The sequence below is a fragment of the Triturus cristatus genome, chromosome 2_2 (assembly GCF_964204655.1).
Source record: "Triturus cristatus chromosome 2_2, aTriCri1.1, whole genome shotgun sequence".
Lineage (NCBI taxonomy): Eukaryota > Metazoa > Chordata > Amphibia > Caudata > Salamandridae > Triturus > Triturus cristatus.
In genome coordinates this window covers 107,307,588-107,330,942 of record NC_140582.1, presented here as the reverse complement: position 1 = coordinate 107,330,942, position 23,355 = coordinate 107,307,588, and the positions used below count along the sequence as shown (strand labels likewise).

The 23,355-nt window shown below is 46.9% G+C and overlaps 1 long non-coding RNA gene across 1 annotated transcript in view; it reads right to left on the bottom strand.

Annotated features, from left to right (window-relative positions):
• LOC146861959 (uncharacterized) overlaps window positions 1-20,837 on the bottom strand; it is a 72,367-nt gene extending 51,530 nt beyond the window's left edge. Inside the window, exon 1 of the long non-coding RNA XR_014978351.1 lies at window positions 20,595-20,837. This is a non-coding gene — a long non-coding RNA (uncharacterized LOC146861959). The remainder of the gene's footprint in view (window positions 1-20,594) is intronic.
• Between the last annotated feature and the right edge of the window lie 2,518 nt (window positions 20,838-23,355).

Here is a 23,355-nt window from a genome sequence, read left to right as displayed (position 1 = left end):
CTTGAAGGTCTTGTGGAGGATGCAGCGGGTGTTGAAGCAGCTGGAGGGGATGGCGTTGACCTGTTGGTTTATGGTGAGTGAAGAGTTGAGTACGATGCTGAGGTTCTTGGCATGGTCTGAGGGGGTAGGTGGGCTTCCGAGGGCAGTCCGCTACCAGGTGCTGTCCCATGCAGAAGGGGTAGTACCGAGGACATGGGCTTCTGTCTTCTCTGCATTGAGCTTCAGGCAGCTGTTGGTCATCCAGACTGCGACGCCCTGCATTCCTTTCTGGAAGTTGAGTTTGGCAGTGGTGGGGTCTTTGGTGAGGAAGAGGATGAGCTGGGTGTCGTCGGTGTAGGATACGATGTTGAGGCTGTGTTGTCGGACAATGGCTGCGAGGGGGCCATGTAGATGTTGAAGAAGGTGGGGCTCAGTGATGAACCCTGTGGGACTCTGCAGGTGATTTTCGTGGGGTCGGAGAGGAAGGGTGGGAGTTTGATCCTTTGGCTTCTTCAGGTGAGGAAGGATCGGATCTAGTCCAGGGCTGTTCCTTGTATGCCTGTGTCGCGTAGTCTGGTGACTAGAGTTGCGGTGGGACACGGTGTCGAAGGCCACTGATAGGTCGAGTAGGATGAGGGTTGCGGAGTGGCCTTGGTCCAGGAGGGTGCGGATGTCGTCTGTGGCGGCGAGTAGGGCGTTCTCTGTGCTGTGGTTGCTTTGGAATATGGATTGGGACAGGTCGTGGACGGCGTTCTCTTCAATGAATCGTGTCAGTTTCCTGTTGACTGTTTTCTCTGCAACTTTGGCTGTGAAGGGGAGGAGCGAGATGGGCTGATAGTTCTTGAGGTCGGTGGGGTCAGCTGTGGGCTTCTTGAGCAGGGGTCTTACTTCTGCGTGCTTCCAGTCATCTGGGAAGGTGCCTATTTTGAAGGTGGTGTTGATAGGGCATTGTAGTTCGTGTGCAATGGCGGCCGTGGATCAGTGGTAGATGTGAGGGGGGCAGGGGTCGGTGGGGGTCCCTGAGTGGATGCTTTTCATGGTCGAGGCGGTGTCTTTGGCCGTGATCGGTGTCCAGTTAGAGATGGAGGGCTGGATGGTCGATGAAGTTGTCATAGAGGTTTTTGATCTTGAGGTGGAAATAGGTTCCAAGCTTGTCGCAGAGGTCTTGGGATGGCATGATGTCTGTGGCTTCGCTGCGTGGGTTGGTGAATTCTTGAATGACACTGAAATGTTCCTTAGAGTTGGTGGAGTTGGATAGGATTCATCCTATGGCTCTGATCTGGCTGTGGTAGTCCGTCATGGTGTTCTTGTAGGTGGTGTGGTTTTGGGTTGACTTGGTGTTTCTTCAGTTCTTCTCCAGGTGTCTGCAGGTGCGTCTGGCTTCTTGGAGAGCAGTGGTGAACAAGGCAGCTTTCCAGGGGCGTTGTCTGTCGGGGTTGCGTAGCGGGCGAGCTCGTCTGCGCAGTTGGAGATCCAGGTGTGGAGTTCTCTGGCTGCGTCGTTTGCGTTGGGTGCCCAGGTGAGGTTGTCTCGGGTGAGGGTGCTGTTAAGTTGCTCATCGGTAACCTTGCTCCAGTTCCTTCTTGGTGGGCGTGGGGCTGGTTTGTGTGCCTTGGGTTTGTTAATAGCGAAGTGTACGCAGTGGTGATCGGTCCATGGCGGCTGCATTGTGTGGCTGAATTGGAGTCTGTTTCCTGCCACGAAGATGGGGTCGAGGGTGTGTCCTGCTTTGTGGGTCGGTGTATTGACGAGTTATTTAACTGCAATGCTGGCGAGGTTGTCACTAGGGGTGGGCGGAATTTGCGAAATTAACTGTCGCAAGCTGTCGCGAAAATGCTGAAAATCTCCGCAAACACGCCAAAAAATATCGCGAAGACGCAGAAATTTTTTTCCCGCTTGTTTGCGGTAATTTTTGCGTGATCGCGGGTCGCCAACTTACCCATGCGGTTGCTCACGGGCGCGGCCATCTTGTTTTCACTTGTCCCGTCCTCTCGCGATGCTTACTTCCTGTTCCGGGTCACGCAATGCATGCTCGCGCCCGTTCGCGGTCGATATTTCCTGTTCGCGACTGCTTTTACTTGATCGCGTTGCTTTTTGCTTGCTCGGGAGAAAATATCGCGCGAACTTGTGCACATGGTCGTAATGGGCGCGGCCATCTTGTTTTTCCCTCTATTGCATGGTTCTGGGGCCTGATTTTGAATCCATCCAAAATCTTTTCAATCCTTTGTTTATAGCCACTTTTTTGGGATCTTTATTACTTATTATTTCTCTAACTATTTTCCTGCCTCTATATTTTTGGTTTTTGTCTACTTTTTTTGTTGTTTTTTAGCTACTTTTTCTCTTTCTATTGCCTGCTATTTATTTCCTTTACTCCTTTATTGATTTTACCTTTTCTTTCCCGCCCCGTCCCCAGAACCATGTCCAAGGGTAGGGCTGTTCACCGGCGCAGCCAGAGCCGCGACCGCCTTCCTTGCGGAAGGCGGCGCCCACAAGGGGTGCAGGCACGGGCCTTATTTGGGGAGGTGGAGTTGGCTGCACTAATTTTCTTTGTGCAGCACCACCTCCCCTCAACCCTGGCAGCAGGTGGCAGGCCTGGGTCCGGGTACGGCCTCCGGGAGCGTCGGCAGCGGTGGGGGAAGGTGTGCCGGGCAGTGTCACGCTTCTCTGGTGTTCGGCGCACCCAGGCGCAGCTGTCGCACCGGTAGTCCGACATCTTGGACCGTGAGCAGGACCTGCTGGGAGTGGAGGTCCCGGGGCTTGGTGAGTACCTATTTAATTATTACTACTTTGTGTCTGTTCTTCTGCTCTGTGTTATATATTGCGAATATCTTTTTTTTCTTCCAACCAGTTAGAATGTTGCTGCTTACATTCCAGGTTAATTACGTTTAAAAGTCTGTGATTTTTTTGACACAGGTGCTCTTCTGCGCTAATCTTACTTGTTTGCAGCTTTGCGTTTGCGCTTGCTTAGCGTGATTCTTTACGAGTTTATTTTAGAGAAATTAAGTTACGTAATGCTACAGTGACTCTAGTCCACTCCTTACTTTGTCCTGTCACTAATAGATAGGGGCGGATTGATACTTCGGTTTAGGTACTTTGTATGAGCTTCTAATTTGTTAGTGGTATGCGTGATGCCCCCTCACTCAGTTACGTGATGTGCTGGTTGTACGGCTGTCTTTATTAGAACCTTTTCTAGTTTGTTCAATGAGTGGTGGTAGGCTTAGCAGTTACTTAGCACTAGCAGATCAGCATCAATCAATCAAACCCAAATTTGGTGTATACAAAACATGTAGTCATGTTCATGTGTTCTCCATGATTTGACCATATGCATTGTTGAGGAATACAGTGGAAATGCATACTTAATGTACAATTGGCATGCCTGGAATAGGTGGGCTAGGTTGGGTGGTACGTTGTACTTAGGCTTAGTTGTAACTTGGTATTCTGGAAGCAGAATGGAAGACTGGATTACTGTTTATAAATAGTAACTTAAGTAGTCGAACTGTGAATCCCCCGATATTACTTGTTGACCAGATGAGATCGGTCAATTTAGTTATTGCAATTGTTGTTTACATAAGTGTTTTTTGAGCGTTGTTGAAAAATATTGTATTTGTTTGATACCATCCATCAATGTTTGTCTCTTTCTTATATCTTTCCTGTTCATCAGCACCCAGGGGCAGACCAACAGGGATTAGGCAGTCGGCGGGACACACAGAAGAACACCACCAGGAGGACACCACTGAGGGCTCCTCTGCTGGCCCCAGTAAGTCTTCTTGTTTTTAATAATATTTCTTATTCCATAACTTGTACTGCCCCATATTTTTCCCGAACTATTGTTTGTTTCCAAATGCTATTTTTTTACCACCATTTATCCTTCGATCTGTACAGTTTCAAAAATCTTATCCCTGCCTCCGCTATGATGACTCTGAGTACTACTACATACTATCAGTCTGTCTGTACTGTAGTAGCTAGTCTTGCACAGTTGGCCAGTGCCACTCTTTGTGAAAGGTTGTAATATAAAACTCATATTCACCAGTAGCTCGAGCCATTGAGTCCAATCCGTTGGGTCATTGTCTTGTACTACTTTTACTCTTATAGATCTTGAGGCTTTGAAAACTCACAGCAACAGCCCTACCAGATTTATTCCTATTTTGATATGATACCCTATAGGACATACTACTGTTGTAGGGATCTTGCACATACACAGACATTTGCACCAGAAAATAGGATGTTGGTGATGGTAGGTTGGACCTTCCTTGCACACCTCAATCAGAAATTCTGCACCCACCACAATTCCACTGCTTGACTATAGTACTGTCTTATCATAACTATTAGGTCTCGGAACCCTCCCCCCAAGATACCCAACAAGTAGACAACCCAGAACATAACACACCCAACCTCTCAGTCGTGGAAGCAATTCACATGCACACCCTTACTTTAATTTGCTCACTCGTGTAAGTTAGTCCACACCAAATACCACCAAGTCTATGTAAGTTCAAAATGTTTATTTCAATTTGAGAAGGTCTGTACACTGTTTTCTTATAAATGCAGCACCAACCGGAAAATCAATAACATTAAAACAATATACATTGTTACACTTATACAGTTGGGAATTAAATCATGATAACTGAACAGTGGTGGAAGGCAGCACCACCATCCCATAGCAATTTAGTTTATATAAATTCATAAATGAAGATGTGAGTGAAGGGACCCCTCACCTTAGAAGAACCTAGTACTGGTAGTTGTTGCATCATTCAGAAGCTCTGGTTCGTAGAAGGGAATCTCGCGTCTGTAATGCGAAAAATGAAATGGTGTGCGTTAGTATATTGCAACCTGCAAGCATTTCTCAGCCGTGCCAAAAAGTGTAGCATTTATGGATAAGCAATATGGACTAACAGTAACAGTAGTACACCAGTACTTCCTAAAAAAGTGGCTTGTTAATGTTTGTTGACCGCTTGTACGCAGCGCGTAGACTAGACAGTAGCAGTGTGAGGCAGGTCATGTGGGCTCAAAGGTGTCTTATACAAGAAGCTGCAAGGTAACGTCACATGTACAAAAATAAAAGACACAAAGGTAAAATGGTAGCATGGCTAGGGCTAATTAAGCAAAGGCTACAATGATCATATATAACTATTAGTGTCTACTCTACTACTACCTGATTTGTACTAGTGATGTATGTTAGTATTAACTAATTTTTCAACCTTGCTACTGATCAATAGGGGGGAGGTGTATAAGACGCCTAATAAATGTGTAATGTTTTCTAGGCGCACTACCGACCACCATTGCCGGGGCCAGCGAAGGCGACGCGGAGGGCGAGGATGCGGCAGTTGCTGCAGATAGCAACGGAGCGGTAGGGGGAGTGGCAGCACCAGTGGCAGGCGGTGGTAAGTTAGATTCATAATCCTTAACTATTGTTGAACTTGACAGTCCACTCACTGCAAGGGTGTACTGTATGTATATGTATACTGTACAGTTGTGACTTAGGGCCCCATTAGGATGGTGGGCGTATTGCCCCTGCCGGGCCGGCTGGAATTCACTGCCGACACCGCAGGGGCAAACCTCCCGCCATCCCTGTAGAAAATATTCAGACCCCCCATATGTCGACCAGGCGGAAAAGGGTTCAATATGGCGGTGGTGTCTCTCTGAACACACCGCCAGCCATATAATCTGCATTTTAGAATGCCTTTGCGTGACGGCATTGCCGTCCGCCACGGAAAGACATGCAGACATTGCAGAGTATGCTTGGGGCCCCCATGGAGGGTACCTACCTATGCTATGGTACCCCCCGCCTTTCAAAGCAAAACGTGACAGGCTCCGTGCGGGGCCCGTCATGTTGTGCTTGGAAAAGCAGCACAACATTTTAGCATTGCTTTCGGCAAAGCCAACCAGAATGTAAAAAAAAAAAAACAGGATGCGCCCGCCACTGTGCCGGGCGCATCATCCTAATTAATTGTCCCCACGGGACCCCCACCCTTTTTAGCATGAGGATGGCGGGCGGACTATCCGATGTTGTAAGTAAGTATGAGTTGTTGGGGACGTTTGAAGAGTGAACTAGAAGACTAGAATTCCCTTTAATTGGCATAGGACTAGGAGCCGGAGGGCCCGATTCACAGAACAAACTTAAGACAAAATCCTAAACTTAGTACCATTTTGCTATTCACAGAATGCACTTACTACTTCTGGTATTCACAGAATGAACTTACTACTTTTGCGATTCACAGAATAAACGTACTACTTTTGCTATTCACAGAATGGATTTAAATCCATTCTGTGAATAGCAAAAGTTTAGGATTTTGTATTAAGTTTGTTCTGTGAATCGGGCCCGGAGTATTGAGTAACCAATGGCCTCATCTATCTGATTTCAACTCCGCTTTGAAAGTTTTATGGAGAAGAGCACCTGGTGCACTGTTCAACTAAAAAGTGAAAGACGGGTGGAAGGAAGAAGGACGGGCGACATTTAAAATGTTATGTACTACTGTGCTTTATTTTATAGTGCTACTCTACCATGCCACTATGTGTATAAATAATTACCTTGTCCTACTGTTTTTCTAAGAGTATATTTTACAATTGTCTTTTTTTTTTCTTTTTGATACACAGCTACTCTGAAACTCAACCGGAAGGAGTTGGCCGCCAAGGCACGGCGCCGGAAGCTGGAGGCAATCCAGCGGGAATACCGGCGGCTGGTGGTCCTAGCCGAGGAGGAGGAGGAGACTGCGGCAGCAATTGTTCAAGCCTCCTCCAGTGCCCCGGGCCCCAGCCACCGCCCTCCAGCGGTACGGCGCCACCGTCTGGCGGCTGCCCGCCGCCACCGTGCCATCTCCGGTGCCCCCCCCCACTGTGGCTGCAACTGCTGCGGCCTTAGACGCCGCGTCGCCCGTTTAGAGGACGAGATGCGCCAGATGCGTGTCCTCCTTCAGTCCCGCCCCACCACTTAGTCCCTGTCATCCTGTTCTGCCCCTTTTTTAATTCTTGTTTGGGTGGGTGTTTGTTTTAACTTGTTAGGGTGTTACGGACTTCTATGGACATTGGTTGGGGTTAGGGAGGGGGGTGGGTCAGCTTTTGTGGGTTTAGTTTATTTTTGTTAGGGTAAATTAAATATATTTTTCTAAGTTACATGCAATGTTGTTAATGTTTTGTAGGTGGGGTAACTGTTTTACATCACACTGTTTCCTTGCTGGTGCATGGCCGCCCATAGCCTGTGTTTGATTTCAATAATTGTCTGACTGTATAAGACACAAACAGATAGATCCGACACACCTCACTCATTGACTGGTCCTTCTAGTACTTTCAGTCTGTCCTGTAGTCTATGCATTCTTTGGAGTGGTGTGTGACAATGAAATCATTGACAACATGTCCATTATTAATTCTGCCTCCCCCAAACTTCTCTCTTACCGGTGCTTGATGTTTATGTCCAACTGTGGCACAGCACTGGCTGCATGGTGAAGATGGTTTCCTTTTTCATACATGCCATGATTGGGGTGGTGGTGGTGGTGGTAGCAGCATAGTAGTAGTAGTAGACACTGGCAGGGCGGCAGCATTTGCAAAAAAAGAGAAGGAGAAAGTCAATCGCCTTAGAGACTGTTAGGAGTAGTTGAATGAAGTACAGTACAGAACTTACCGAGCAACAATAATATGCTCAAATATTTGACAAAAAAACAGAATGGTGGTGAGGAGGATAGCCTACTAGACAGAGTTACAAACTATAGTTGTGTCGAGTCACTTGACTAGGCCTACAGCCTAACAGTTAGTGCTGTATATGAGAAATGACAAGAAACAAATCCAATCAATGGCGGCAATTCATGCTGAGGTATATGTTCCTTTGTTAAAAAAAAATAACCTCTGAAATATCCTACTCATGGGTGGCCAAGCGGAAGAAGATCATCGCTCTGCCTTGAAATTGAAGTAGTGTTGCTTTCACTACATCCGCCCCAGCAAGTGTGTGATTAAGTATTGGTGTACATTTAATTTAGGTACACCTCGACAATAAGTCACACAGCCCGGGGGATGAGGGTTAGGGTTTGTTGAATGGATGGGAAGGAGGTTTTTGGGAAAGGTTTGACATAGAAAAACAGTATGCATACATAGACAAACAAACAACAATCATTGAAGACTACCATATCCATATGTTAAGGGAGAAAAAGGCAATGCATGCATGATGATGAGAGACCCGTATTACATACACTTCTAGTTCTTGTTCTGTTGTGCCGGCCTTAATACTTTAACAGATAGCAAATAGAAATTTTAAATATTGGTAGGGAAGAATCGTAATTACACAGAGCAAACCTAATGATGATTGATAATAACAACTCCAAGAACACACTGTTGTAAAGATTGTATACAAGATATTAATCAAATTATTTAAAAGAAGATAAAAGTGGATACTGTTACTGTCTTATCCTGGTCAAAAATGTGGACTGGATTTTTGCATCTCGGCATTCCTCTTGCTCCTCTCGTCCATCAATCTTGGGTGTGTCGCCTCGCCACTCGCCACTGCCCGGCTGAAAAAAAAAAGGTGATTGATTGGTAAGGTAATTAATATGCATTGTAATGTTTTACAAAGTTTCGGGCAAGGCCTGGCCTGTAATTGTAGATTGAAAACCAAAGGGGATATTGAGAAAGAAAGTTAAAACAAATGCACAAGTGATGGTGTAGTGCGACAAGAACACTTTCCGAGGTGGCATCTATGCATCATCTCTACTCTAGTCTGTTTCCAGCATTGACCTTCAACAGTAACAGGAGAGAGCAGGCCCACAGTGCTTAGCATTTAGCACATCCTACGTTAACACTTAAAATTCTTTTTTTTTCTCTCAAAGAGTTGGACAAACGCAAAGCACATTATCCATTACAAACATAGCATTTTACAGTTTAAGTTAGTAAAATCAATGCACTGCAGTCATCCCACCGCTACACTCTATTCAACTTCTACACAGACATTTGGGTCTGCTGTGGTTGTTGTTGTTGACGTGTTTACCTTTTGGCTTTTCCATTTATGCCACTCATGAAACGTCCTCCTGAGTCCTGACTTAATCATCATCATCTCTGATACTTTTACTGACTGACTGTGAAGATCGGCCTGCAGTATAAGTAAAATTTTTATGACACAACAAGAGTAGAAATATAAATATTACTGACTAGAGTCATTCTTTATTGTGTACAGAAAGATAGATTACTAGTACACTTTGACATCACTTTGTGCACAACAAACAAACAACGCAAACACAAAGACCAATAGCTTAGAGTCAGGTGTCCAATGCATGCCATTAATTGTCATCATTACCTGTTCCTTCTCATCTTAAGTTAACGGGCCGTCTATTTCGGCATCATCATGATGGACGGTGCTGTTGTGTCAATCATACTCATTGCGCAGATTGAGTGAGTCCCCTTCCTGTATTGAATTAAAAGCAATGGGTCACCAAGCTGCAGGAGAAGTACCAATTTCTTATTTGCAAGAAGGGGGAAATTAGTGTGTTCTGTAGAAAGTTGATTAGTGGCAGTGCACAATTACATAAATTCATGCACAACAAACACAACAAAATCTAAATCATTCAGTCTGCGACTCTGCGTCCAATGCATGGCATCAATCATTACCTGTTCCATCTTATTTTCAGTTAATGGCCAGTCTCTCTCGGCTCTGAAAGGAGGATAGCTATAGTAGTCATCTGATTCATGGTCCACTTCTTTTGGAAGGACTAGGAAAGTTTGAATTTGTTGTTACCATCATCCAATCATCATTCATGAGGGAAATGGAATTGAGCAGGAGATTCAGTATGATGGAGCAGAGGAGCTGGATTCGGAGGACTGTACTGTCAAATAGCAGACACCTGAAACTTGTATATTAAATTAGAAGAGTAGAAGACGGTGGTAATGGATTGGTTGTGATTCACAAGTTTATAACCGGAACAACAGACACAAACAAAGGGGGAAAAAAGGGAGGAAGACAGTAAGTGCGAGCCTAATTGTCAGGGAAGTATAGCTCGTCCTCAAACTCTGGGGGTTCAGCCAGTAGTAGGTAATCATCTGACACAATACTTCCATCACCTGAGCCGCTGTCCTCATCTTCCTCCGTTGATTCATGTATTGTGTAATTCGGTGGTATGAAGTGCTGATTCATTTTGATCATTGTTAACCTCTCCACGTTTTTTGGAGATAGACTGGTCCTTCTCAATGTTACAATGGAACCAGCAGCACTGAAAACACGTTCGGAAAAGACACTTGCGACAGGGCAAGCCAGATAGCTTATCGCCAGCCTGCTGAGCTGTGGCCATTCAGACCTTTTCCTATACCAATACTGCAATGGGTTTTGATCAGCGTACACCTCTGTTGGGTCGTCCAGATAGGCCTGGACCATCCGCTCAATGTTCAGGGTTGCTGCTGGTAAGCTTTTGTGCTGTTTTTTCTGTGCATCAGCACTGTGCTTACAAAGGCCCATCTTTACATACCAATCCTGTAATGATAATGATTGTACTCGGCCTAATGATCCAGTTATTGTTTCTGTAGTCGATAGTGATGGTGAGTGTTGTGATTGTGAGCCAACCGCACTGCCCTCAGCCGACGAAGTTGTACTTGATTCGGCATGGCCTGCTTCAGTATCAGTACTTCTTGTGGGTTGATCTTGTGGGCTTTTAATTAGCAGCCATTCGTTTTCCAACTTACTGGCTGCTTCAGCTATACAACTTTTGTAGCGGGCAACATCATTGTCGGAAAAAGCAAGGAATGTCTTCAGTAGTCCCAATTTTGCACGTGGATCCAGAATTGTGGCACAAATGTAATGTTCTTGTGACAAAATTTTATTTTGTAACCTTAAATTTTCAGTTAAGCGCCGGGATAAGCTCTCCACCAAGTCATGGGCTTGCCTTCTGTCCTCTACACCTTTGTATGATTCAGACACATTATTCAGCTCATACTCTAGCATTTGCAATAATGGGATAGCTTGGCCCATTGTACAGTCCTCCTTGCTGACTTCACGTGTGAAGACCTCAAAAGGAGAAAGCATCTCAGTCAGGCATTTAATTAGGCTCCATTGCTCCATGTCAAGGATCATGCCTTTAACAGTAGCACTAGCATCCCCTCTTCTTTTCCAGACATAATCATGGAGTGACATGTGCTGTTCGTACAGACGATCAAGCATGTAATACGTTGAGTTCCAACGTGTTGCCACCTCCTGGATGAGTGCCTTGACTGGCATCCTAAGTTCACGTTGGATGATCCTCAGCTGCTTCCAAGCCTTAAAAGAATGGCTGAAATGAGTGCATATTCTTCGGCAGATGGCCAGTAAATTGCTGACTATGGGTTCTTTTTTCAGAAAGTCTTGAACTATAATGTTTATGCAGTGCGCCAAACACGGAACCCTGAAATAGGAACCAAGTTCCATGGCCTTAAGTACATTACTGCCATTGTCTGTGGCAACAAAACCAATACGAAGCCCTCTGGGCCGCAGCCATTCCAAAACCTTGGTGCGAAACTAGTGTAAAATGTTTTGAGCCGTATGAGATTTCTCCATGGCGAACATGGCTACAGTTGCATGTTTCCGAGTACCTTCAAAAATCGCAGCTGTGTCAACAACACCTCGTGCAGATAGTTTATCTTTAACCCCCTACAAAAGAGATCCAGTGTGCAGTGATGCACATGTAATCTGTGGCTTGGCAACTGCTCCACATGTCTGTTGTCAGGTGGATATTGTGCTTAGCACTCTTCTGCAAAGCGTGTCCAACCAATTCCAGCACATCATGATGTAGTGCCGGAACAGCAATTCTTGCGAAATAGGACCGGCTGGGAACTTTCCATTTCGGGCAGATGGCAGACACAAATTCAAGGAAACCCACCCCTTCCACAAATGAAAAAGGAAGAAGGTCCAGCACTAACATTTTAGCCAGCTTCGCATTGTACAATTGTGCCGTTGGGTGGTTGCGTTGGAACTGCCCCTCCAACCTAAACATGCTCTCAATGGTAGGCTGGCTTACTTTCCTTAGTGGTGCTGTTTTCATTAACCCACTACGGCTCAACGACACAGATTGTCTCATTGAGGTACTCGCCGGTCGCCTTGGTGTCTCACCCAGCATCTGAGTATGGCTCTTACTGCGGTGCCACTCTGATGTTACTGAGCAGGATGTGGGCGTTACTGCACTACTGGGGACAGGGCTAGAAATGCCTCCCTCTTCTTCACCTGCCACCACAATAATATCGCTCTCTGATTCATCCCGACCAACTTCAATGGGTTGAGTTTTTCTACTTTCTTTTAACTTAAGTAGGTGATCCTCCCACACGATAGTGTGGTGTATTTTTAGATGACTTGCTTGTCCTCCGGTACCATAGTTTGTACCAAGCTTACCACGCCGAACACCTTGCCGACAAATTGAGCATATAGCAACGTTCTCCTCCTTGGCGCTAACAGAAAAGAAGTCCCAAACTGGGGAGGAGAACTTTCTGGCACTGCTGGATGTGCCACTTTCAACACCAGATGAACTAGAGGGGGTGTTTGAAAATGTGTGCCCCTGTGCACTTACACTGTGACTTTTACTACCACTACCTACTGAGATGGTTGAGCTGGATGTAGGTCCCTGCCGGGCCTTGGAAAATAAGGCAGCTGGAGGTAGTGGTGGTGTAACCTGTGTTGGTGAGATCCGTGCTACATCCCGCTCAGTAGCAGCCTTTCTGGATAGGGTGAGAATGTTGGTCTCCAATCCCTTTGGGGCGGGAGTAATGTGCGTGATGACTGGCTCGTCTTCATCAACATCATCACCCCCCTCTTCTACATCTATCTCCATAACTCCAAGTTTTTCTGGGACCTTCCTTTTCAGAAGCATTGTCTTGTGGTGTATATCACTCTCAGACCGAGCTGGTGGGACCCAAGTGTCATCACGATCATCAGAAGCGGGGCTTGAAGAAGAAGATGATGGGCTAAGCCTCCTTTTCCTTGCTGGTGGTCTGGAAGACAATAGATCTTCTGAAAGAGTGGTTTGACTTTGCTCCACTTTGTCTGCAGGAAGCTCGATTTCCTGAAATGCCCCTACGTCAGGAGCAACAACTACTATGGTGGGCTGTTGCGGCAGCTGCTGCTGTTCTTGTTGCGGCGGGTGCTGCTGTTCTTGTTGCGGCGGGTGCTGCTGTTCTTGTTGCGGCGGGTGCTGCTGTTCTTGTTGCGTCGGCTGCTGCTGTTCTTGTTGCGGCGGCTGCACACTGATCTGCTGAGTTTGCGCCTGCGTTGAACTTGATTGTGTACTACTTGGCGGTAATGACATTTCTTCAACATCGCTGCTCGTTAGTAGACTGGCTAGCTCTGCGACACTAAAGCCCTTGGGCCTAGGTTGGTGGGGTTGGACCGCTGTGCTGCTCCCAGCTTGGTTCCCGGACAACGCTTTGGTGCCAAAAAAAACATTGGCCGGCACACCACCAGTCGTGATTAATGGCACTTCCTTTTTCTGTTCCTTCTTCTCACCGGCAACTTTCTTGGTACTGGACCTGGTACCTTTCTTTGGGGCCATCTTCTTCAGATGTCAGGCAGGATGCAGATGCACAACAAGTTCTGGTCACACGTGGACGTGATGCACAGCAGGACTTCTGTCTGGCTGGCAGTACAACGGGTAGCCGGGTGATGCTGATGACACCTCCTACTCTGTCTTTTGTGCACCTAAAAGCAAATAAGACAGGAGAAGAACATCAGTGAAATGTTGCATTTGTTGTTGTGGTTCAGTTACTTAGTACTGTACTAGTGCAAACAAAAGATAGTCTAGCTAGAGCTATGTTATACTACTGTGTACAGCCACACATTACACACTCAGGAAGGATAGGAAAGATCATAATAACCACCAAAATAAAAATGTAATGAAAGTGGGGTGGACCATTAAATTATTTGAGCATCTCAGCATCCATGGAGCTGCTGCTGGCAAAGGGGGTGGATGGATGGAAGCAGTAAGCCAAATAGCCTATAGGAAAACTATGCAGGCCTATGGCAAAAGCAGGACACTAATAACTCACAGTCAAAAAAACACCAAAAAAGGCCACCACCCACATGGACACTCACAAATCACAAACAAGCCGGGGGCCTGGGAAACACCAGGAGCTGACAAAAGGCCTATAAAAGCCAGGTAAAGGATGCATGCTAAAGCACACTGCTCTGCCTTTTCAATGCAACAAAATAGAAATACGAACATTCACAGGCCCCAAAAAGGTCTGCAGGGTGCATGCATTGCACACCAACACACCAGACACATACAACAAAAGCATGTCTTTAAGACAACCAACATCAGAAAGGCCACCCCAAAAAACACACTTCCCCAACTCAATCCAATGCCATCCATGCCCTAAATGATGTCTAAATTCAACAGACCACACAGAAAACACTTGATTAATAAAGCTGTGGCTACCTGCTCTGATCCTAGTGGATGAAAAAGCAGGCCTGTTGGCAGACAAGGCCAGGCAAGCTTGCAGGCCTAGGCTTCAAAATGGCCACCAGCCACATGGCCAGGCCCAACAACATCACAAAGGCCACCCCAAAAAACACACTTCCCCAACTCAATCCAATGCCATCCATGCCCTAAATGATGTCTAAATTCAACAGACCACACAGAAAACACTTGCTTAATAAAGCTGTGGCTACCTGCTCTGATCCTAGTGGATGAAAAAGCAGGCCTGTTGGCAGACAAAGCCAGGGAAGCTTGCAGGCCTAGGCTTCAAAATGGCCACCAGCCACATGGCCAGGCCCAACAACATCACAAAGGCCACCCCAAAAAACACACTTCCCCAACTCAATCCAATGCCATCCATGCCCTAAATGATGTCTAAATTCAACAGATCACACAGAAAACACTTGATTAATAAAGCTGTGGCTACCTGCTCTGATCCTAGTGGATGAAAAAGCAGGCCTGTTGGCAGACAAGGCCAGGCAAGCTTGCAGGCCTAGGCTTCAAAGTGGCCACCAGCCACATGGCCAGGCCCAACAACATCACAAAGGCCACCCCAACAAACACACTTCCCCAACTCAATCCAATGCCATCCATGCCCTAAATGATGTCTAAATTCAACAGACCACACAGAAAACACTTGATTAATAAAGCTGTGGCTACCTGCTCTGATCCTAGTGGATGAAAAAGCAGGCCTGTTGGCAGACAAGGCCAGGCAAGCTTGCAGGCCTAGGCTTCAAAATGGCCACCAGCCACATGGCCAGGCCCAACAACATCACAAAGGCCACCCCAAAAACTACACTTCCCCAACTCAATCCAATGCCATCCATGCCCTAAGTGATGTCTAAATTCAACAGACAACACAGAAAACACTTGATTAATAAAGCTGTGGCTACCTGCTCTGATCCTAGTGGATGAAAAAGCAGGCCTGTTGGCAGACAAGGCCAGGCAAGCTTGCAGGCCTAGGCTTCAAAATGGCCACCAGCCATATGGCCAGGCCCAACAACATCACAAAGGCCACCCCAAAAAACACACTTCCCCAACTCAATCCAATGCCATCCATGCCCTAAATGATGTCTAAATTCAACAGATCACACAGAAAACACTTGATTAATAAAGCTGTGGCTACCTGCTCTGATCCTAGTGGATGAAAAAGCAGGCCTGTTGGCAGACAAGGCCAGGCAAGCTTGCAGGCCTAGGCTTCAAAATGGCCACCAGCCACATGGCCAGGCCCAACAACATCACAAAGGCCACCCCAAAAAACACACTTCCCCAACTCAATCCAATGCCATCCATGCCCTAAATGATGTCTAAATTCAACAGACCACACAGAAAACACTTGATTAATAAAGCTGTGGCTACCTGCTCTGATCCTAGTGGATGAAAAAGCAGGCCTGTTGGCAGACAAGGCCAGGCAAGCTTGCAGGCCTAGGCTTCAAAATGGCCACCAGCCACATGGCCAGGCCCAACAACATCACAAAGGCCACCCCAAAAAACAAACTTCCCCAACTCAATCCAATGCCATCCATGCCCTAAATTATGTCTAACTTCAACAGACCACACAGAAAACACTTGATTAATAAAGCTGTGGCTACCTGCTCTGATGCTAGTGGATGAAAAAGCAGGCCTGTTGGCAGACAAGGCCAGGCAAGCTTGCAGGCCTAGGCTTCAAAATGGCCACCAGCCACATGGCCAGGCCCAACAACATCACAAAGGCCACCCCAAAAAACACACTTCCCCAACTCAATCCAATGCCATCCATGCCCTAAATGATGTCTAAATTCAACAGACCACACAGAAAACACTTGATTAATAAAGCTGTGGCTACCTGCTCTGATCCTAGTGGATGAAAAAGCAGGCCTGTTGGCAGACAAGGCCAGGCAAGCTTGCAGGCCTAGGCTTCAAAATGGCCACCAGCCACATGGCCAGGCCCAACAACATCACAAAGGCCACCCCAAAAAACACACTTCCCCAACTCAATCCAATGCCATCCATGCACTAAATGATGTCTAAATTCAACAGATCACACAGAAAACACTTGATTAATAAAGCTGTGGCTACCTGCTCTGATCCTAGTGGATGAAAAAGCAGGCCTGTTGGCAGACAAGGCCAGGCAAGCTTGCAGGCCTAGGCTTCAAAATGGCCACCAGCCACATGGCCATGCCCAACAACATCACAAAGGCCACCCCCAAAAATCACACTTCCCCAACTCAATCCAATGCTATCCATGCCCTAAATGATGTCTAAATTCAACAGACCACACAGAAAACACTTGATTAATAAAGCTGTGGCTACCTGCTCTGATCCTAGTGGATGAAAAAGCAGGCCTGTTGGTAGACAAGGCCAGGCAAGCTTGCAGGCCTAGGCTTCAAAATGGCCACCAGCCACATGGCCAGGCCCAACAACATCACAAAGTTCACCCCCAAAAAACACACTTCCCCATTTCAATCCAATGCCATCCATGCCCTAAATGATGTCTAAATTCAACAGACCACACAGAAAACACAATATTAATAAAGCTGTGGCTACCTGCTCTGATCCTAGTGGATGAAAAAGCAGGCCTGTTGGCAGACAAGGCCAGGCAAGCTTGCAGCCCTAGGCTTCAAAATGGCCACCAGCCACATGGCCAGGCCCAACAACATCACAAAGGCCACCCCAAAAAACACACTTCCCCAACTCAATCCAATGCCATCCATGCCCTAAATGATGTCTAAATTCAACAGATCACTCAGAAAACACTTGATTAATAAAGCTGTGGCTACCTGCTCTGATCCTAGTGGATGAAAAAGCAGGCCTGTTGGCAGACAAGGCCAGGCAAGCTTGCAGGCCTAGGCTTCAAAATGGCCACCAGCCACATGGCCAGGCCCAACAACATCACAAAGGCCACCCCCAAAAAGCACACTTCCCCAACTCAATCCAATGCCATCCATGCCCTAAATGTGCTTGAAAATGAAATACATTAAAAAAACAACAAAAGGAACAGTTGCTTCATCATGCACACACACACCCATGAGGCCATGCCCAGCTCGGGCCTACTACTACTACCCACAAAATTAAAAAAAAAAAGGAATGATGATAATTAATTATCAAAAATAAATTGTAGTTACAACAACTGCAATGCCCACAATCAAACAAACACAACAACCACTTACTTGTAAAATATCCTATTCCAAAAATCCTCAAATCCAATTGCAATGATGCAGCAGACAAAAAGAGTGATCTTTGCAACTCCAAATCCAAAGGCAGAATGAGAAGGAGATGGACAAAGCACTGGGAGGAGCCTGCTGGACAGGAACAGGAAGTTGGAGATTCTGTGTCACTTCCTCCCTCTCTCCACCTTTTAAAACAAGCATTTGCAATGCAATCGGTCTCGCATTTTTGAGAGTTCGTGCTATTGGTATTGTAAACGACAATGCCTTTATTTATGGGTTGTTTTTAAAACAGATTAATAAAAGACATTGTCATTTACAATGCCAATAGCTTAAACTCTCTCAAATGTGAGAACTATGGCATTACAAATGAGTTCTAATGAATTTATAAAATGCATTAGAATAGAGCGTGTATAGTGCCCGGAGCCTGTTATTAAAGCCAACGGAGCAACAACACACGTAATGAAGGGTTATCGCCATGGGAGGTCAGATAATGAGACTAAGCTATTGACCAATGAACAGCCACAGTTTACAGCGGACAATGACACAAGCCAATGAAAAAGGTCGGCAGAGTGTGGGCATTTTAATTTATAACCAGAACTTATTTTAACTGTGGTTTCTCCAGAAAATTTAGATTTTTTTTAAACATATGTTAATTTGTTATAACTAAAGTTAACCATAACTTCAATTTGACCGTTTTTTAGTAAACAAATGTGTGCAGATAAATAAATTTCACTGAAAAATCAAAAAGGTTAACGTGATGTTTCAGTTAGGTGTTCAAATAACACAAAAAGTAATGTTTAAAAACAAAAAACAATTCTGAAATTGAACAGCTATAATTTACTGAGCTAACTATAATATGCACCCTCTCCATGCCGTGTTTCATATTTCACATATTACATCACTCATGACGTTAAATTACATTGTTGATTACATCACTGAAGACATCATTGATGTCAAACATATCCATCTCCGATAACATGAAGTCATTCAAAGGCCTCACATTTTGCATCTCAGAGGTGTGGCGCAGTTGCCAGGGTGGCTGACTCTGGAACACGGGGACTCGCAGTTTGGGGATTCGGCGCTGGTGGCAGGTTAGCCCAGCACCATGTGACCCTGGACAGTAGTTCGCTTAATCTTCCCGACGACCCCCAGCGACGGGACACCCTCGGGTAATTGTTCGCGCTTACAAGTACTGGTATTATTAACATCAAAGATGTGTAATGCTATATAACATTAAGTCATTTAAAAACTTCATATATTACATCACTTACATCACAGATGTGCATCGCCGATCACATGAAGTCTTTAAGGATCCTTTACATGGGGTTAGAGCATAACCATGGAAATTTAAGATTGCAACAGAGGCCACTCTGGGCAGGAACAATGTTTTAAACCCACAAACAGAAATGATTCATTCTTAGCGCTCACACCGCAGGACATCTCAAGCAAACAGTTTTCTTTACCCGATGGCCCATAGCTGTGATCTTTTTATTGATTAAAAGGGAGTTACCTGGCTCTAAACTTTCGATAAAAGCGCATTGCCATGTAGCATGACATCATGGGGCAGATTTATGTTGCACTTGCGCCACTTTTGCGCCGCCGTTGCGTCACTTTTGTGACGCAGCAGCGGCGCAAATCCTGCGCCATGGTGCGGGGTATTTACAACGTGACGCATCTGGGAGATGCGTCACGTTGTAAAGCCCTGCGCCACATGTAGGCGTTCCAGGGCAGGTGGGGGCGTTCCGGCGCAGGAACGCCTCCTAAAAGTGGCTGAGTGAAATCTACAAGATTTCACTCAGTCACTTTTGAGCCCATGCTGCGTCAAAACCCTGCGCCTGCTTGAAGCAGGCGTAAGGATTGACGCAGCATTGTGCAGATAGGGCCCCCCAGAGCATTGCTGGAGCTGCGTCGCGCTTGCGACGCAACTCCAGCAATGCGCCACTTTTACGGCACAGATGCGTGACGCATCTGTGCCGTTTTTGCCCCATGGTGCGCCGCATTATAAATGCGGCGCATTCATGATGGCGGAGCTGGGGCGCAAAATAACTGGCGCATCCCTGCTGATATGCAGGGATGCGCCAGTTATTATAAATCTGCCCCCATGTCTCTAGAACTGACCTAGTCACGCTGTCCAAGAGCGAGCTGCATTATGGAGTGTTTGAGCTTTTGTTTACTGCATAAACTACCAGCTCTAAATTTAGCGTGGCTCGAGAGACAGGACTGCCTGAGAGTGTCACACATGTGCCTGCCTGACTTGAAGACATGCTTCAGAGGATGACCACAGGAAATGGCTTGTCGGGACTGTGGTATCCTGCTGCTCAGCCGCTATGAAGCGAGAGTCACGTGACAAGTAGAATGAACAGATGAGAAACTACAACGGAGGAAACTGCAGGAAATCTAAGATATGTGAGCGAAAGCAGGGACTGAGATAGTTCAAAGCAGCTCTTGAAATGTCCTGGGAAATGTTTGTTAACATTTATATTACGTTAAATAAAGACAGTGAAGTAAAAGTGGCATTTTTGATGCAGATATGAAATACATGATTCTTTCGCCGATGGATTGGACGCCGTACCTGCACAGGATGTTTCCATTAAATGGCTCTGCCCTTCGCCTGCAGCGTTTCCAGGCCGCCGGCTCCTCCCAGGGCCCCCTACTTTGAGCTGCCTTCCTGAAACACTAGTAGCCTGCCTCAAAGTGCTGGTCAGGAGCAGAAGCTGGGCACGGACTCTCAGCCCTCCCGGGATGTGGAGCTCCCAGAATGCAGCTGGGCTCGGCCAGGCCATGCCTATAATGACCCCCGATCGAAACCCTGCAATACAGGGTGACGGTTTGTAAAGTGTGTGAGCAAGGAATAATAAGGCGTGGGGTTTTTAGGTGCACACGATAACACTGCATCTTTTTTTATTCCGAAAAAAAACCCTCGTACTGCAACATAGAGGGAGGCACATAGTGCTGTTTTCAGGTCTGGCTCGAAAAAGCTTTATTAATCGCTGGAAAACTTGCGAGGGCAGTAAAATATTAGACTCTACCTTTCTGTCTGCTTGCACCCGTGGTCCCTGCGCGCACTCACCTTGTCCTCGAGGGTTCCATGGTGCAAGGGGTGTGAGATTGGGATTTTCCCGGAGTCCTGCGGTGGCTGGGACTGCTTGAATAATCCGCTTGCACTTCCGCCAGCTGTCTCCGGTTTCAACTCTGGCAACGCTGTTGTTTCAATAATGAAAGCGGGCGTGGCTGCTGAATGTAAGGGAAACACCTCGTCCGCTAATGGAGAAACATATTAAACGAAATAGCACAAGCCATGTGTAACAAGCAAGTAAAGGGGGGCCAAGAAGTCCGGGCTGCGGGAGGGAGGGAAGGGGAGGGTATGGGAAGAAAGTAGTCTGTGCAGTAAAGGGGCTGATAGCCATGGAAGGACACAAATGACGACATGACCGTCAATGGGAGGGGCTAAGAAGCCGAAAACCAATCAGAATGCAGCATTTAGGATGTGAGCCAATCTAAAAGATGGGCGGAGAGTGGGTGGAGCTTAAACAAAGCTTCCCCACTATAGTATATACTGCATGTCTCAACGAGACAGTGCAAGCACTGCCTAGGCGAGACCTAAAAAGGACTCCTTGCACAAAAAAGGACAGCCAAATGTCAATGTAAGGAGTTGTTTTCATCCAAAATCAGCATTTGCAGAAGGTTTCATGCTGCTAGAGCTGATATTCCTCTCCAAATTGAAAATTTTACATGTTGAGTTCTCGAGCTTCACATTACTTCCGCCGGCGTGTCGAAAATAACATGATCGCGTTCTCTTTGTCCCTGTCGCGTTGGATATGACGTGTTCAGGGTCTCTTTCTCCTGTTCGCGTTCGATTGGACGTGCCCGCGTCCTCATCCTCTGGCTCCCGATGTAGAATGACATGTTCGAGATCTCAATCTTCTCATACTCGCGCGGTGCATGATCGCGAGAAGAAAGACGTGATCGCGGGCCAAATGACGTGATCGCGCGACAAATGACGTTAATGCGGCCGCGAACTGTCGCGAGACAGCGCAAAATGGCTACCAACAATCCAACATCTCGTGGAGAACGCGACCGGGTCGGGAAAACTTGTCGGCGAACGCGGGGATTCAGGTAAGGCGATCGCGCGAACGCGAGAATGTATTTTTTTACAGCGCGAGCAAGAAACAAATTATCGCTAAGCTGCGGAATGCGGAAATTTTGACATTTTTGCGCTATCCGCGGAACGCGAAAATGCCAAAATATCACAATTTCCGCGAACGGTACGGAATTTTGGCCCAGGCCTAGTTGTCACACAGGATAGTGGAGTTGGCGTCGCTGGGGTTGTCGAGTTGGAAGTTCAGGTCTCCAATGAGTATGTAGTTTGTTTAGGCGAAGGCGTGTGGTGCGATGAAGTCAGTGATGGTGGTGGTGAAAGGTGTTCGGGGGCTGGGGGGTCTGTAGACAAGGGTTCCTCGGAGTGTGGCTTTGTAGGTGGTCTGGATCTGGAAGTGCAGGTGTACGGCAGAGGGGAAGGTTTCGCTGGAGGTGGTGAGGCGGAGGGTGCTCTTGTGGGCGATGGCGAGGCCCCCACCTGGGTGGTTGGGGCGGTCTTTCCTCTGGATCTTGTATCCGTCTGGGATGGCGGTGCTGATTTCGGGGCTGGAGGATGCATTGGTCCAGGTCTCTGTGAAGAAGGCAATGTCGGGTGAGAGGGAGTCGAGTAGGTTCCAGATTTCCATGGCATGTTTGTGTACAGAGCGTACGTTGAGGAGGATGCATTTTAGGGTGTCGCCGGTGCAGGCGTCGGCGATGTTTGAGGCCGGGGTGGCGGTGAGGGTCTGGCGGCAGTGGAGGCAGGAGAACTGGCCATAGGTCGTGTTCGGCGAGGCCTGTTGGCATTCTCTGAGTCTTCCAGGGTTGAGTGTGAGGAGGGTGGTGGTGTTGTAGCAATGGGTCGAGGGTTCCTGGTGATGGCCGCAGTTGGGTCCCGGGCGGGCGCAGACGGACTTACCTTTGGCAAGCCTTTGGCGCTCCGGCGGCGCACCATCTGCACGCGTCCTCTGCGTGACCAGGCAGCGACCGCCATTAAGTAGGTGAGGTAGGAGAGAGGAGAGGCTAGGAGGCGGGAGCGGAGGAATTCTGAGGGGGAATGTAGGAAGGTGGAATCTGATTGCATGGCTACCCCCACTTTTGTCTTGGTGTTTTGCTGGTTTTTGACTAGTCTGACTGGGATCCTGCTATCCAGGACCCCAGTCTATCTGCTTTCTCCCTTACATTGATTGCATGTACTTTAGGTACACTCCAGATTGGATACTGGGGTACACTTATCAGTCCCTAGTATATGGTACACGCGCGGAGGTGGTGCTAAAGGAACGGTGGGATTCCCTCGCCCGCGCTGCAGCTCTCAAAGACGTAACGGGGTTTTGGAGAGAGGTGAAAGCATTCAGATCCACAGGATCAAATATCACTCCCATAGGTTGCAACATACCAAGCAACGTATGGGAGGAGCACTTCTCAAAAATTTATCTAGCTAATTCAACAAGCTCTGACAATCTCCCCTCACCTTCAAACTTAACTATACTACTGTCTGAAGTTGAAGATGCTATACACGAAAGTGCAGGGAATAAAGCCCCAGGTCCAGATTGTTTGTCAATCGACCTCATTAAATCCGAACCCGATCTCTGGTCCCCTCTTTTATGTAACATTTTTAATAATCTGATTAATTCCCCCATCCCAGAAACGTGGACCACAAGCATAATAGTACCCATCTTTAAGAAAGGGGACAGATCCAACCCTTGTTGCTATCGCCCAATATCCCTGATCGATAATACCCTGAAGATCTTGGG